Source organism: Delphinus delphis, chromosome 20, assembly GCF_949987515.2.
Source record: "Delphinus delphis chromosome 20, mDelDel1.2, whole genome shotgun sequence".
NCBI classification, from domain to species: domain Eukaryota; kingdom Metazoa; phylum Chordata; class Mammalia; order Artiodactyla; family Delphinidae; genus Delphinus; species Delphinus delphis.
In genome coordinates this window covers 4393335-4404942 of record NC_082702.1, presented here as the reverse complement: position 1 = coordinate 4404942, position 11608 = coordinate 4393335, and the positions used below count along the sequence as shown (strand labels likewise).

Below are 11608 nucleotides of genomic sequence, written 5' to 3'. Positions count from 1 at the left end.
CTCCGGACTTTCGTGGTCCTCGGGTGTAGTGCGGCCGGGGTGGGGCTGGAGGCCGCAGGTATGGTGTCCCCTCCCCCACTTCCCCACCCACGGGAGACCCCATTCTTTCTCACCTGCTGGACGCTCCTCGGCCTTTTGAAGGTTACCTGCCTTTTCGAGGGCTCTCTCTAACGGCTTTTCTTGCTCTCTCAGCTGACCTTGGCTTCTTTTCCTTCCTCTGTCTCCCGGCCTCCTCTTCACCCGCTCATCCAAAGCCCGTCGGTGCATCCAGCCCCACACACCACGCGACAAGAATGGAGACCCTAGGGTGGAGGGAATTCCTCCACGCCATTTCCACGCCTGTGCCCGCCTCTTCCCCCTCGAGGCCCCGTCGGGGGAGGGAGAGGCAGTAGCGGGGGTCGACGCCCCCCAAACCTCCAAGTCTTCCATTTTCTGGCCCTCCCCCTCATTGAAGTCCCCCTTCCCATCTCAGACCCCCAACTCTGGCCTCTTTCAAGGGTCCGTCCGCCCCCTTGGACAGATGGGGGGGGTCACCAGAAACTCACCCACCCCCTTATTAGGGGAGGAGGGGCGAGGTAGCACAGTGTTGTACACGGAACTAGAAAGGCCCCCTGGGTGGGGGGAGGGGGGCAGGGGAGGGACGGGGGCTTTTAGATTGCATCTTAGGTGGGAGGGGGGAGGGGGGACCGCAGCAGTTAACCTGTCTTTACGCAGCGATTTTTAACGAGGCTGGGGGGAGGGGGACTTTGGGGGTGGGGAAGGGATGGGGTGGGGGGCCTGGCTCTGTTATTTACCGTGTATCATATGTAAATACCGACAGAAACTTCAATAAACTTTATTTCAAACACGTCTCTGCCTGCCCAGGGGGAGGGCATTGGATACCGAGGGCGGGTCCAGGTCTCCACCCTGGCGGGGTGGGGGAGAGGCTGTGGCTAGAGTGCTACAAAATAAGGTTAGATGGTTGTTTGTTAAATAGCTTAATCATTGTAATTAACAGCCTCACTTTATAATTCAGGCCATGTAAAGCGTGTAAGACAGCAAATGACACAGGTCCGGATCAATAAAAATTAACTCTTGGTATCACTATGACCACTTAGAGAACAGTTACTATTACTCACCTTCCTTGCTTCATTTATTTATTAAAAAAAATTTTTGTTTTTTCTTGGCTACGCTGCGCAGGCATGCAGGATCTTAGTTCCCCAACCAGGGATCGAACCTGTGTCCCCTGAAGTGGAAGGGTGGAGTCCTAACCACCGGACCGCCAGGGAAGTACCTGCTTCATTTAATTTTCTCCCCAAGCCTGCATGTTGAGTTTATTGGACTCATTTTGCAGCTAGGTCCATTGAGGTGAAATGACTCACCCAGGGTCACACAGGTGGAACTCGGCAGAGCTGTGAGTTGGGACTAGGTTCAGCTGGTTCCAAACCTTGAGCTTCCTTCCTTTTGTACCGGGGAGCAGCGGCTTCTCCTAATGCCTGGTCACTCTGTGAAGAGATAACTGCTACTATTTATTGCACCTACTATGAGCCACACAGTTTCCTCCCATCCATGATCTCAGGAGATGTTCCCAGCAGCCCTGTAGGTAGGAATTATCACACACATTGAGCGAGCGCGCGCACACACATGTTTTACAGGTGAGGGATGGAGGCTCAAAGTGGTCTCTAAGATCTGTGATCTCACCTACCACACTGAGGGATTGAAAACGGCCTGAATGTTTGATAAACTTTTTTTTAAAATTTATTTTATTGATTTTTTATTGCGTCGGGTCTTAGTTGCAGCAGGCGGGATCTTCCTTGAGGCATGCGGTATACTTCCTTGCGGCGAGAGGGCTTCTCTCTAGTTGTGGTGGTGGGTTTTCTCTCTCTAGTTGCGGACATGCGGGCTCCAAAGCACATGGGCTCTGTAGTTTGCGGCAGGCGGGCTTTCTAGTTGAGGTGCCCGAGCTCAGTAGTTGTGGTGCGCGCGGGCTTAGTTGCCCGGTGGCATGTGAGATTTTAGTTCCCTGACCAAGGATCGAACCCGCCTCCCCTTCATTGGAAGGCAGATCCTTTACCACTGGACCAGCAGGGAAGTCCCAGATAAGCTTATTTTTGAAATATATTAAAAAGGAAACACAGTGCTAGCTTGGATTCTACACCTCTTCTAGACTTAGTCTCTTGGGGGCAATCAGAACAACATCTGAAACCACTACCGCATCCTGTAATGACCACGGACACATTGATCAAGCTGTTGTGAGGTGTCAGGGACTGTGCTGAGCCCTTTTCATTTATCAGCTCATTGGGTTCTCCCAAACATCCTCTGAGCTAGGCATTCCAAAGAGCCCCATTTTGTAGATGAGGAAACTGAGACTGGGAGGTAAAGTCACCCAGCTTGAAAGATGCAAAGAATTCACACCCATTCCTTTCTAATCCCAGAGTTTCCTCTCTCCTGCTGCTATATCTGACTTCGAATTTGATGCAAACTCATTCTGTGACCTTGAGCAAGTCTTTTAATCTCTGGAGCTTCAGTTTCTTTTTCTGTAAAAAAGGAGGGGGATGGGCTAGCAGGACTCCAAATCCCTCTGGAACAGGAAGAGAGGTGGGGATAGGTTAGCAGAAGAGAACTAAGAGTCAGCAGGATCAGATTCCCTGAGGGAAATACTCTGAGTCATTTTCAATGATTTCAGGAGTTTCTGTAGGTCATGCTCAAGAACTGGGATGGCAAACGTGTTTCAGCTTCTTTGTCAAGACTAACTGATTCCTAGTGGCTTCTTGGAGCACAGTGTTAAGAAGGATTTGAACATCTGCTCAGTGGGAAGGGATGTCCCCATCGACTGGTGCTGTCTGCCGTTCTGATCATTTGGTGCTGTCTGTCTTGCGTGCAGGATGAGTAGTTGTGGTGCAAGTGCTGAGGTATTTGCTGATTTTGCCTGGAACTTAACAACTTAAAATCCTAAAGTCTGTGTTCTTTAAAAAAAAAATTAAGTTAGTGTTTTTGGTGGTTGTTTTGTTTTTTACATTTTGAAAATACAATGGGATTCCATAGTTAAAGATTTATCTTTTTTTTTTTTTGAAGGAATGCTGTGAAAAGTCTGTCCTACTTCTGACCTCCTGACATCCAGAAATACCCTTCGCCCTAAGGTATTATCTTTTAATGTATAATTTCAAGAATTCTATATGCATATCTAAGCATATGTGTATGTGTTTAAATCCACACACAAGTGAATCTGTAGCACATACATGTTTATTTGACACAGCATTTATCATAGTATGCACAGAGTTCTGTACCCTCCAATTTCACATGTGTTATGGAGATCATTTAGCATCAGTTATATAACTCTACCTTATGTTTTGGGTTTTTTTTAAAAATTTATTTATTTATGGTTGCGTTGGGTCTTCATTGCTGCAGGCGGGCTTTCTCTAGTTAGGGCGAGAGGCGGCTGCTTTTCATTGCGGTGCATGGGCTTCTCATTGCAGTGGCTTCTCATTGAAGTGGCTTCTCTTGTTGCTGAGAACGGGCTCCAGGCGTGGGCTTCAGTAGTTGTGGCACACGGGCTTAGTTGCTCCACGGCGTGTGGAATCTTCCGGGACCAGGGCTCGAACCCGTGTCCCCTGCATTGGCAGGCAGATTCTTAACCACTGCGCCACCAGGGAAATCCCTACCTTATGTTTTTTAAAGCTACTTAATAATAATAGTTTGCATAAATTAATTGCATAGTGTGCTGTTTTCTATGTGCCAGACACTTTGCATTCAAGTCTTGAGCACTTTACATTGAATAACCCAAGGAGGTCAGTGCTTTTATTATATTATCATCCCCATTTTACAGATGAGATCCTGAGGCACAGAGAGGTTAATTAACTTTCTCCTGGTCATACAGCTAGTAAGTGGTCAAGCTAAGACTTGAATCCCGGGAATCTCCTGAGCCTACCGATACTTAACCCTAAGCGTATACCTCCGTGTATACTGAAGCCACGCAATCTCATCTTTGTATCTAGCATCATGTTTACAAAGTATTTTGTACTCATTTCATTTACAGAATAGTACTATGCATCAGTGGTTCTCAAAGTGTGGCCACCACAAGGTCAAAACCATTTTTATAATAATACTTAGATAGTATTTGCCTTTTTCACTCTTAGTCTCTCATGAGTACATGGAGTCCAGAGGCTTCTGGAGGCTTCACAATGGCTGAGAACACAATAGATTGAATGCAGAAGCAGATATGAGAACCTAACTTTCTTCTATTAGGCCAAACATTGAATAGATTTTCTTCTTTCTCCCCCACTCCCCCACCCCGGCGCTGCGAGGCTTGCGGGGTCTTAGTTCCCTAACAGGGATCGAAGCCAGGCCCTCCGCAGTGGAAGCACGGAGTCCTAACCACTGGACTGCCAGGGAATTCCCGGAATAGATTTTCAAAAACATAAAGCATACACCTGAAACTGACACAACAATGTTAATCAACTATACTCCAATATAACATATTAAAAAGTTAAAAAAATAAACCGATACCACTATATTTTGGGGGGAAATAGTTATTTTTCACTAAAATAAGTCTGTTTATGCAAATATGCAATGAATTTATTATTTTACTTAAGTAATACATATTTTAAAATCTTCTCGGCTTCAATTTTGAATATGTTAAATACTGACAGACACAACACACATAAACAAAAGCTCTTTGGGGTCTGCTACAATTTTTAAGTGTATAGAGGGGTCTTGAGGGCAAGAGTTTGAATCATTGCTGCTGCATGCCCTGCAGGTAATGTATCAGATGTAGAGATTTGCCTGAGTTTTTCAATGGCTGTATAGTGGTCCCTTGAATGGAGGTAATTTATTTTAACAATAAACTCATTTTTATTATAAATGTAACACAGTCATGATTTTCAAATTTAAGCAGCAGAGAAGTGTAGAAAGAAAAAAATAACTTTCTTTTCGTTTTTCTCAATCCCAGGTTTGTTCCTCGAAGGGAAAAATTGTTATCAGTTTCTTCTTCTAGATGAGCGGTTCCCTGCTCAGGGTGATTTTGCCCCAAGGGGACATCGGGCAATGTCTGGGGACATTTTTGGATGTCACAACTGGGGAGGGGACGCTATTGGCATCTAGTGGGACCAGGGATGCCGCTAAACACCGTACAATGCACAGGGTGGCCCTCCACCACAAAGAACGATCTGGTCCAGGATGTGACTCATGCTGGGGTTGAGAAAAACCTGCTTCAGATATTACCTATGCATTTATATATTCTCCCTTGCTTTTTTTTTCTTTTTGGCCTTTATTTTTATTAACACAAATGAGATTTCGCTAAATCCATTTATACGAAGTAACTCTTAACTTGTAGGGGATTAGGGATCCCTTTGTGAATCAGATAAAAGCTATGAACCCCCAGAAAACAATACTCATATTCACAAAATTTTGTACATAAGTTCAGGGGCTTCACAGGCACCAAAAGAGCCCTGCCAGAATTCCTTGGAAGTGTAGTTTCTGAATCACAGTCCTAGAGCATCCCATCCAGAGGGAGATCACTAACTGCACCCCTCCATCCCTTTTTAGACAAGAGGATGAAGGGTCAGAGAGAACAATGCTTTGGTTCTGGGTCCTTTAGGGAGGCAAGGCAAAGCAAAGATTGGAACTCAGGCCACCTGACTCACCAGAGCTGGAATATTTCCACTTCACCCTAAATGAGGACGTTTTAGAAACGCTGATCTTCCCTTCCTGGTACAGCGGGAAAACATGCCACCAGCACTCTGTTCCTCTCGAGAAGACACAAAGGCCCCAGCTGTTGTTGATGAGAAACACTCAAGCACCTGGGAAAAAGCACATTCAGGATGTGAGGCGGGGAGAGTGGTTGGGCAGGGACTGCTGGGGGGTAAGGACCCTGGAATATGTATCCACTCATTCCCTGAGTCATTCATTCATTCCTTCACCCACCCATCCATCCATTCATTCAGCACCTGTAAACTGAAGCTTCCTGTCTACCAGGGCTGGGCTCTGGGGGACACCAAAGTGAACCAGACACATGCCCATCCTGAACAGCTCCTACTCTCCTGGGGGAGACCTACCGATGTGCTGATTGCAATACAGGGTGACTGTGCTCTAATGGGAACCCTATAGGGCATGGTGGAAGCACAGCTGTAATCCTTGATGCAGCCTTGGGGGGTCAGGGAAGACTTCCTGGAGGAGGAAGCATGTAAGCTGACTGTTCAAGAGCAGGTAGAGTGTTTGTCATATGGCTGGGAGATGGAAGAGTCCAGAAAGGGGATCCACACTAAGAAACCTCAAAAGCCTGAAGGAACTGGGCATAGAAGGGAAAAATAACTCCAGTTTGCTGGAGGCTGCAGTGCAGATGGCATAAGAGGAGACTGATGACCTTGACAGAAGGACACAGGTGAGGAGCTTAGATTTTTCTCCTGAGAGCAATAGGGAGCCATAGGAGAATCTTGAGCAGAGGAAGGAAAAGGTCAGTTCTGAATGTTACAAAGGAGCCAAGTGAAAATTGGACAGTGGTGTGGGCTGCTGGCACAGTCCAAACAAGAGCAGGACAGAGAGGAGGAAATAGATACGAAAGTGATCCAGGAGGGAGAGGGGTCCACATGTGGAGCCTGGCTGGTTGTCAGGAATGGGGGAGAGGAAGGCGTTGAGGAGGCATTAACGCAGTATAGCCTGAGTGGCCCCTGTGTGAACTTCAAGGTGCTGTGTGATTTATAGGGAGTATTAGCTATCTACTGCTGCTTTAAAAATTCCCACAAACACAGGGGCTTAAAACAACACGTATTTACTATCTCACAATTTATCGTGGATCAGGAATCCAGTACAGTGTAAGGGGGTCTTACAAGTCTGAAACCAAGATATCGGCTGGCTGGGTCCTCACCTGGAGGTTCAGTTACGGAGAGATTCACTTCTATGCTCCCTCAGGTTGAGTAGAATTCATTTCCTGTGGTTGTATGACTGAAGTTCCTGTGGGGACTGTTTGCTTTTTGTATTTTTTGGCTGTGCCGTGTGGCATGCAGGATCTTAGTTCCCCAACAGGAATTGAACCCCTGCCCCCTGTAGTGGAAGCACGGAGTCTTAACCACTGGACCGCCAGGGAAGTCCCAGAAGTCCCTGTGTTTTGCTAGCAGTTCCCACCCTTAGGTCTTGACCACGTGGGCCTCTTTAACAATGGGGCAATTGGCTCCTGCAGGACAGCAGGAGAATCTCTTGCTTTGAGTCTCTATGACTTCTTGACCCTCTTTTTAAAAATTGAAGTATAGGACTTCCCTGGTGGCGCAGTGGGGAAGAATCCGCCTGCCAATGCAGGGGACACAGGTTCGAGCCCCGGTCTGGGAAGATCCCACATGCTGCGGAGCCACTAAGCCCGTGCGCCACAACTACTAAGCCCACGAGCCACAACCACTAGAGCCCGCGTGCCACAACTACTGAAGCCCGCATGCCTAGAGCCCGTGCTCTGCAACAAGAGAAGCCACTGCAATGAGAAGCCCGTGCACCGCAACGAAGAGTAGCCCCCGCTTGCCACAACTAGAGAAAGCCTGCACGCACAGCAACGAAGACCCAACACAGCCAAAAATAAATAAACTAATAAATTAAAAAAAAAATTGAACTATAGTTGATTTACAATGTTGTGTTAGTTTCTGGTGTACAGCAAAGTGATTCAGATATATGTATATATCCACACACACACATATACACACACATATGTATTACATATATATATACAATACATATATATTTTTTTCAGATTCTTTTCTATTATAGGTTATTACAAGACATTGAATATAGTTCCCTGTGCTACAGTAGGACCTTGTTGTTTATCTATTTCATATATAGTAGTGTGTATCTGTTAATCCCAAACTCCTAATTTATCCCTCCCCCACATCTTTCCCCTTTGTTAACCGTAAGTTTGTTTTCTATGTCTGTGAGTCTGTTTCTGTTTTATGAATAAATTCATTTGTACCACTTTTTTAGGTTCCACATATAAGTGATATCATATGATATTTGTCTTTCTCTGTCCAAATTACTTCACTTGGTACGATAATCTCTAGGTCCATCCATGTTGCTGTAAATGGCGCTATTTTATTCTTTTTTATGGCTGAGTAATATTCCATTGACTATATATACCACATCTTCTTTATCCATTCATCTGTCAGTGGACACTTAGGTTGCTTCCATGCCTTGACTATTGTAAATAGTGCTGCTATGAACATAGGGGTGGATGTATTTTTTGACTTAGCATTTTCTCCAGATATATGCCCAGGAGTGGGATTACTGGATCATACAGTAGCTTTATTTTTAGTTTTTTAAGGAACCTCCATATTGTTCTCCATAATGGTTGTACCAGTTTACATTCCCACCAACAGTGTAGGAGGGTTCCCTTTTCTCCACATCCTCTCCAGCATTTATTATTTGTAGACTTTCCATTCTGACTGGTGTGAGGTGATTCTTGACCCTTTTAAAAGAGATCACCTGGGGCTTCCCTGGTGGCGCAGTGGTTGAGAGTCCGCCTGCCGATGCAGGGGACACGGGTTCGTGCCCCGGTCCGGGAAGATCCCACATGCCACGGAGCGGCTGGGCCCGTGAGCCATGGCCACTGAGCCTGCGCGTCCTGAGCCTGTGCTCCGCAACGGGAGAGGAGGCCACATCAGTGAGAGGCCCGCGTACTGCAAAAAAAAAAAAAAAAAAAATCACCTGATTAGGTCAGGCCCACCCAGGATAATCTTCCTTTTGACTAACTTCAAGTCAACTTATTAGGGACCTTAATTACACAAGCAAAATTCCTTCACCTTGCATATAATGTAACCTAATCATGGGGGTGGCACCCCATCCTATTCTCAAGTCTTGCCCACATTCAAGGGGAGGGGATTGCACAAGCGGGTGGGAATATTGGGGGTCATGTTGGAGTTCTGCCTACCACATGGGGTCGGGGGAAGTGAGGGTGGAGGACCTTCTCAAGGTTAGGGGCTTGGCAGACTTGTCTCTGAGTCTACAGCCTCTAGGTCTCCAGGTTAACCCCATGGGAGACCTCGGCTAATGTGAGATGAATTCATGAGCAAATTTAGAAATGAGAGCTGAAAGCGTCCATCACCTGCATCTTCTGGGACACCCCTTCTGAAGAGTCCGTCAGTGAGCTGAAGAGTTGTTCAGTGGGTCTAATATTTCTGTCTTGCAGAATGAAGTCCAGAGATGCTGCCTCATTTCTCAAAAGGATAAACATGTGATCCAGACATTCCACTCCTAGGTATACATCCAACAGATGTGAAAACATACCTTCCCACAAAAATGTGTACACAAATGTTCACGGCAGCATTACTCATAGTAGCCAAATCTGGAAATAACCCAAATATCCAATAGTTAAATGTGGTGTATCCATACAATGGAATATTATCCTGCAATAAGAGGAAATGAAGTATTGATTCATGCTACAACATGATGACCCTTGAAAACATTATGCTAAGCAAAAGAAGCCCATCACAAATGAACATATATTGTATGATTCCATTTATATGAAATGTCTAGAATTGGCAAACCTGTACAGACAGAAAGTAGATTAGTGATTACCGAGCGCTGGGTGGGGAGACTGGGGGTGTGGGGAGATTGGGGGTGACTGGCTGAGGGCTGTGTGATATCTCCTTGGGCAAATGAGAATGTTCTATGATGGATCTAAGGTGGATGCTTGCACTATTTTACGATTATAGTTAAAGCCATTGAATTATACACTTTGAGTGAATTGCATGGTATGTGGGTTCTATCTCAATAAAGCTGCTTAAAAAGGGAGAGAAAAGATATGCCCTCTGAAAGAAGAAATCATGATATAAGTCTATTAGTTAATGCCACAAAATTAACCAATAGAAGAATTAAAAATACTTATAGGGAGGAAAAATGAGGTCTCCATGAGTTAAATCCTTATCTATCAGAGAGAAGAATCTACAATGTATATTGCTGACACATCTAGAAGATAATTATTATTTAGGGATGCAAAGGCAAGGAAGAGAAGAAACAGCTGAAAATGTTAAAAGACTTCCAGTATGGAGCAGGATTTGAGGTGGAACAGACTGAATTCTTTTGATTATAGTCCCTTGCTACTGGCGTCTAGTGAGCAGAGTTCCTGGACGCTGCTGGCTATCCTACAATGCACAGGACAGCGCCCTCCCCACGCCCCGCCCTGCGAACTATCCAGCCCAAATGTCAATGGTTCCGAGATTTAGAAACCTCAGCTTATTTTATCAGCTTCATGCTGTTTTCGCCCTTTCAAAGTATTTGTTTTTGTGTTTGTTTATTTATAGTTCCCCCATTTAGGATATAAACACCCCCCTCCCCCCACCAAAGGACAGAGAAGCAGTGAAAATAGCACAGGTTCTGGAATCTGAAGACTTGACTCTGATTTCCATTGTTACCGCTTCCTACGTGCAGGACGTGCTTACGTCTCTCAGCCTCGCATCTTTAAAATGGGGGCTAATAAGAGAACCTGGAAGACCTAGTCCGTGCAGGCAAATCACTGAGAGTCTGTAACATTCAGCACTCAGTTTATATCAATTACCATTATTGTCCCCAGCTGTATCCTTCTCCCTGGCAAAAGAACGGGGGGCTGAACAAATGTTTCTCAAACGAATGAATTCCAGGCCCCTTCCCTCGAGGCTGGCATTTCTTTGCTTCTAAACCAAGGGTGTCACAATGCTTCTCTAAACTCCTTTCCCCTGAAGAAATTCCAGTGGAAATCTGAGATGCTCCTTCAGGGGAGGTGATTGAATGTGTGGGGACCTCAGGTTTTTTTTCTGTCTTCTGTCAGCCCCCAAAAGGGAGGAGCTGGTACAGGAATGGTTAAGTGGCTCTGAAGTTCACCTATTGCTGACTGTTCCTGGCAACTCCCCACAAAGAGGCTGCTTCATCTCCAGTGCTGACTTTGTATTTCCCGGGTGATTGTGGGCAAATCACTGCCCATCTCCAAGCCTCAGTTTGTTCACCTATAATATGGGAATATCAGTGCCCACATTACAAGGATTCTGTAAGAATTCCGTGAGACAGTATGCAGACTCCCTAGCCCAAGTCTGTGGTTATGGCTAGCTTAATTTTTGATCATGTTCCCGTGAAGACACAGTCCTGAAATAACTGCTTGTCTAGAGCAGCATGCAAAGACCTTTTCTCACCAATGTTCCCGCTTAATTGCAGGCAGTTTTTGCGCCCATTATAACTGAGTGTGGAAGAGAGGAAATGTTTTGCCCAAGGTCACACAGTGGCTACAGGCATCTCTGAGATTTGAACCCAAGACCAAACTTTCTGACTCTCATCTGAGATTTTCTCCCTGGAGTTGTCCCACCTTCTACCCACTGGCTAGTTCTAGAACTTGCAAATCCAGTCTTCTCAAAACTGTTGCATAGCCCTCCGACCCAACCCCAGACAGACTTCTTTAAAACTTATTTCCACTCAAGCTTTGCGCATCCTACTTTTCTCCTCACTCCCATCCCCATCTTGGGGGAATCTAACTCTTTGAGCTAGGGGTGGGTAGCTCGTAAGAAGAAAAAAAAATTCTTGGTGAGACGCAAAAGGCTTTCTATCCTTGTAAGTTTAGTATAATTTTATTTTCAGTGGCTCTTTGCCCTTGCCACTTGGTGGGGGGGAATGGTGGGAAGACTCGGGGAGGTGG

General features: G+C 45.6%; 1 protein-coding gene across 1 annotated transcript in view; it reads right to left on the bottom strand.

The window, feature by feature from the left end:
- Positions 1-11608, bottom strand: part of LOC132416835 (NACHT, LRR and PYD domains-containing protein 2) — a 1001898-nt gene that overhangs the window by 96490 nt on the left and 893800 nt on the right.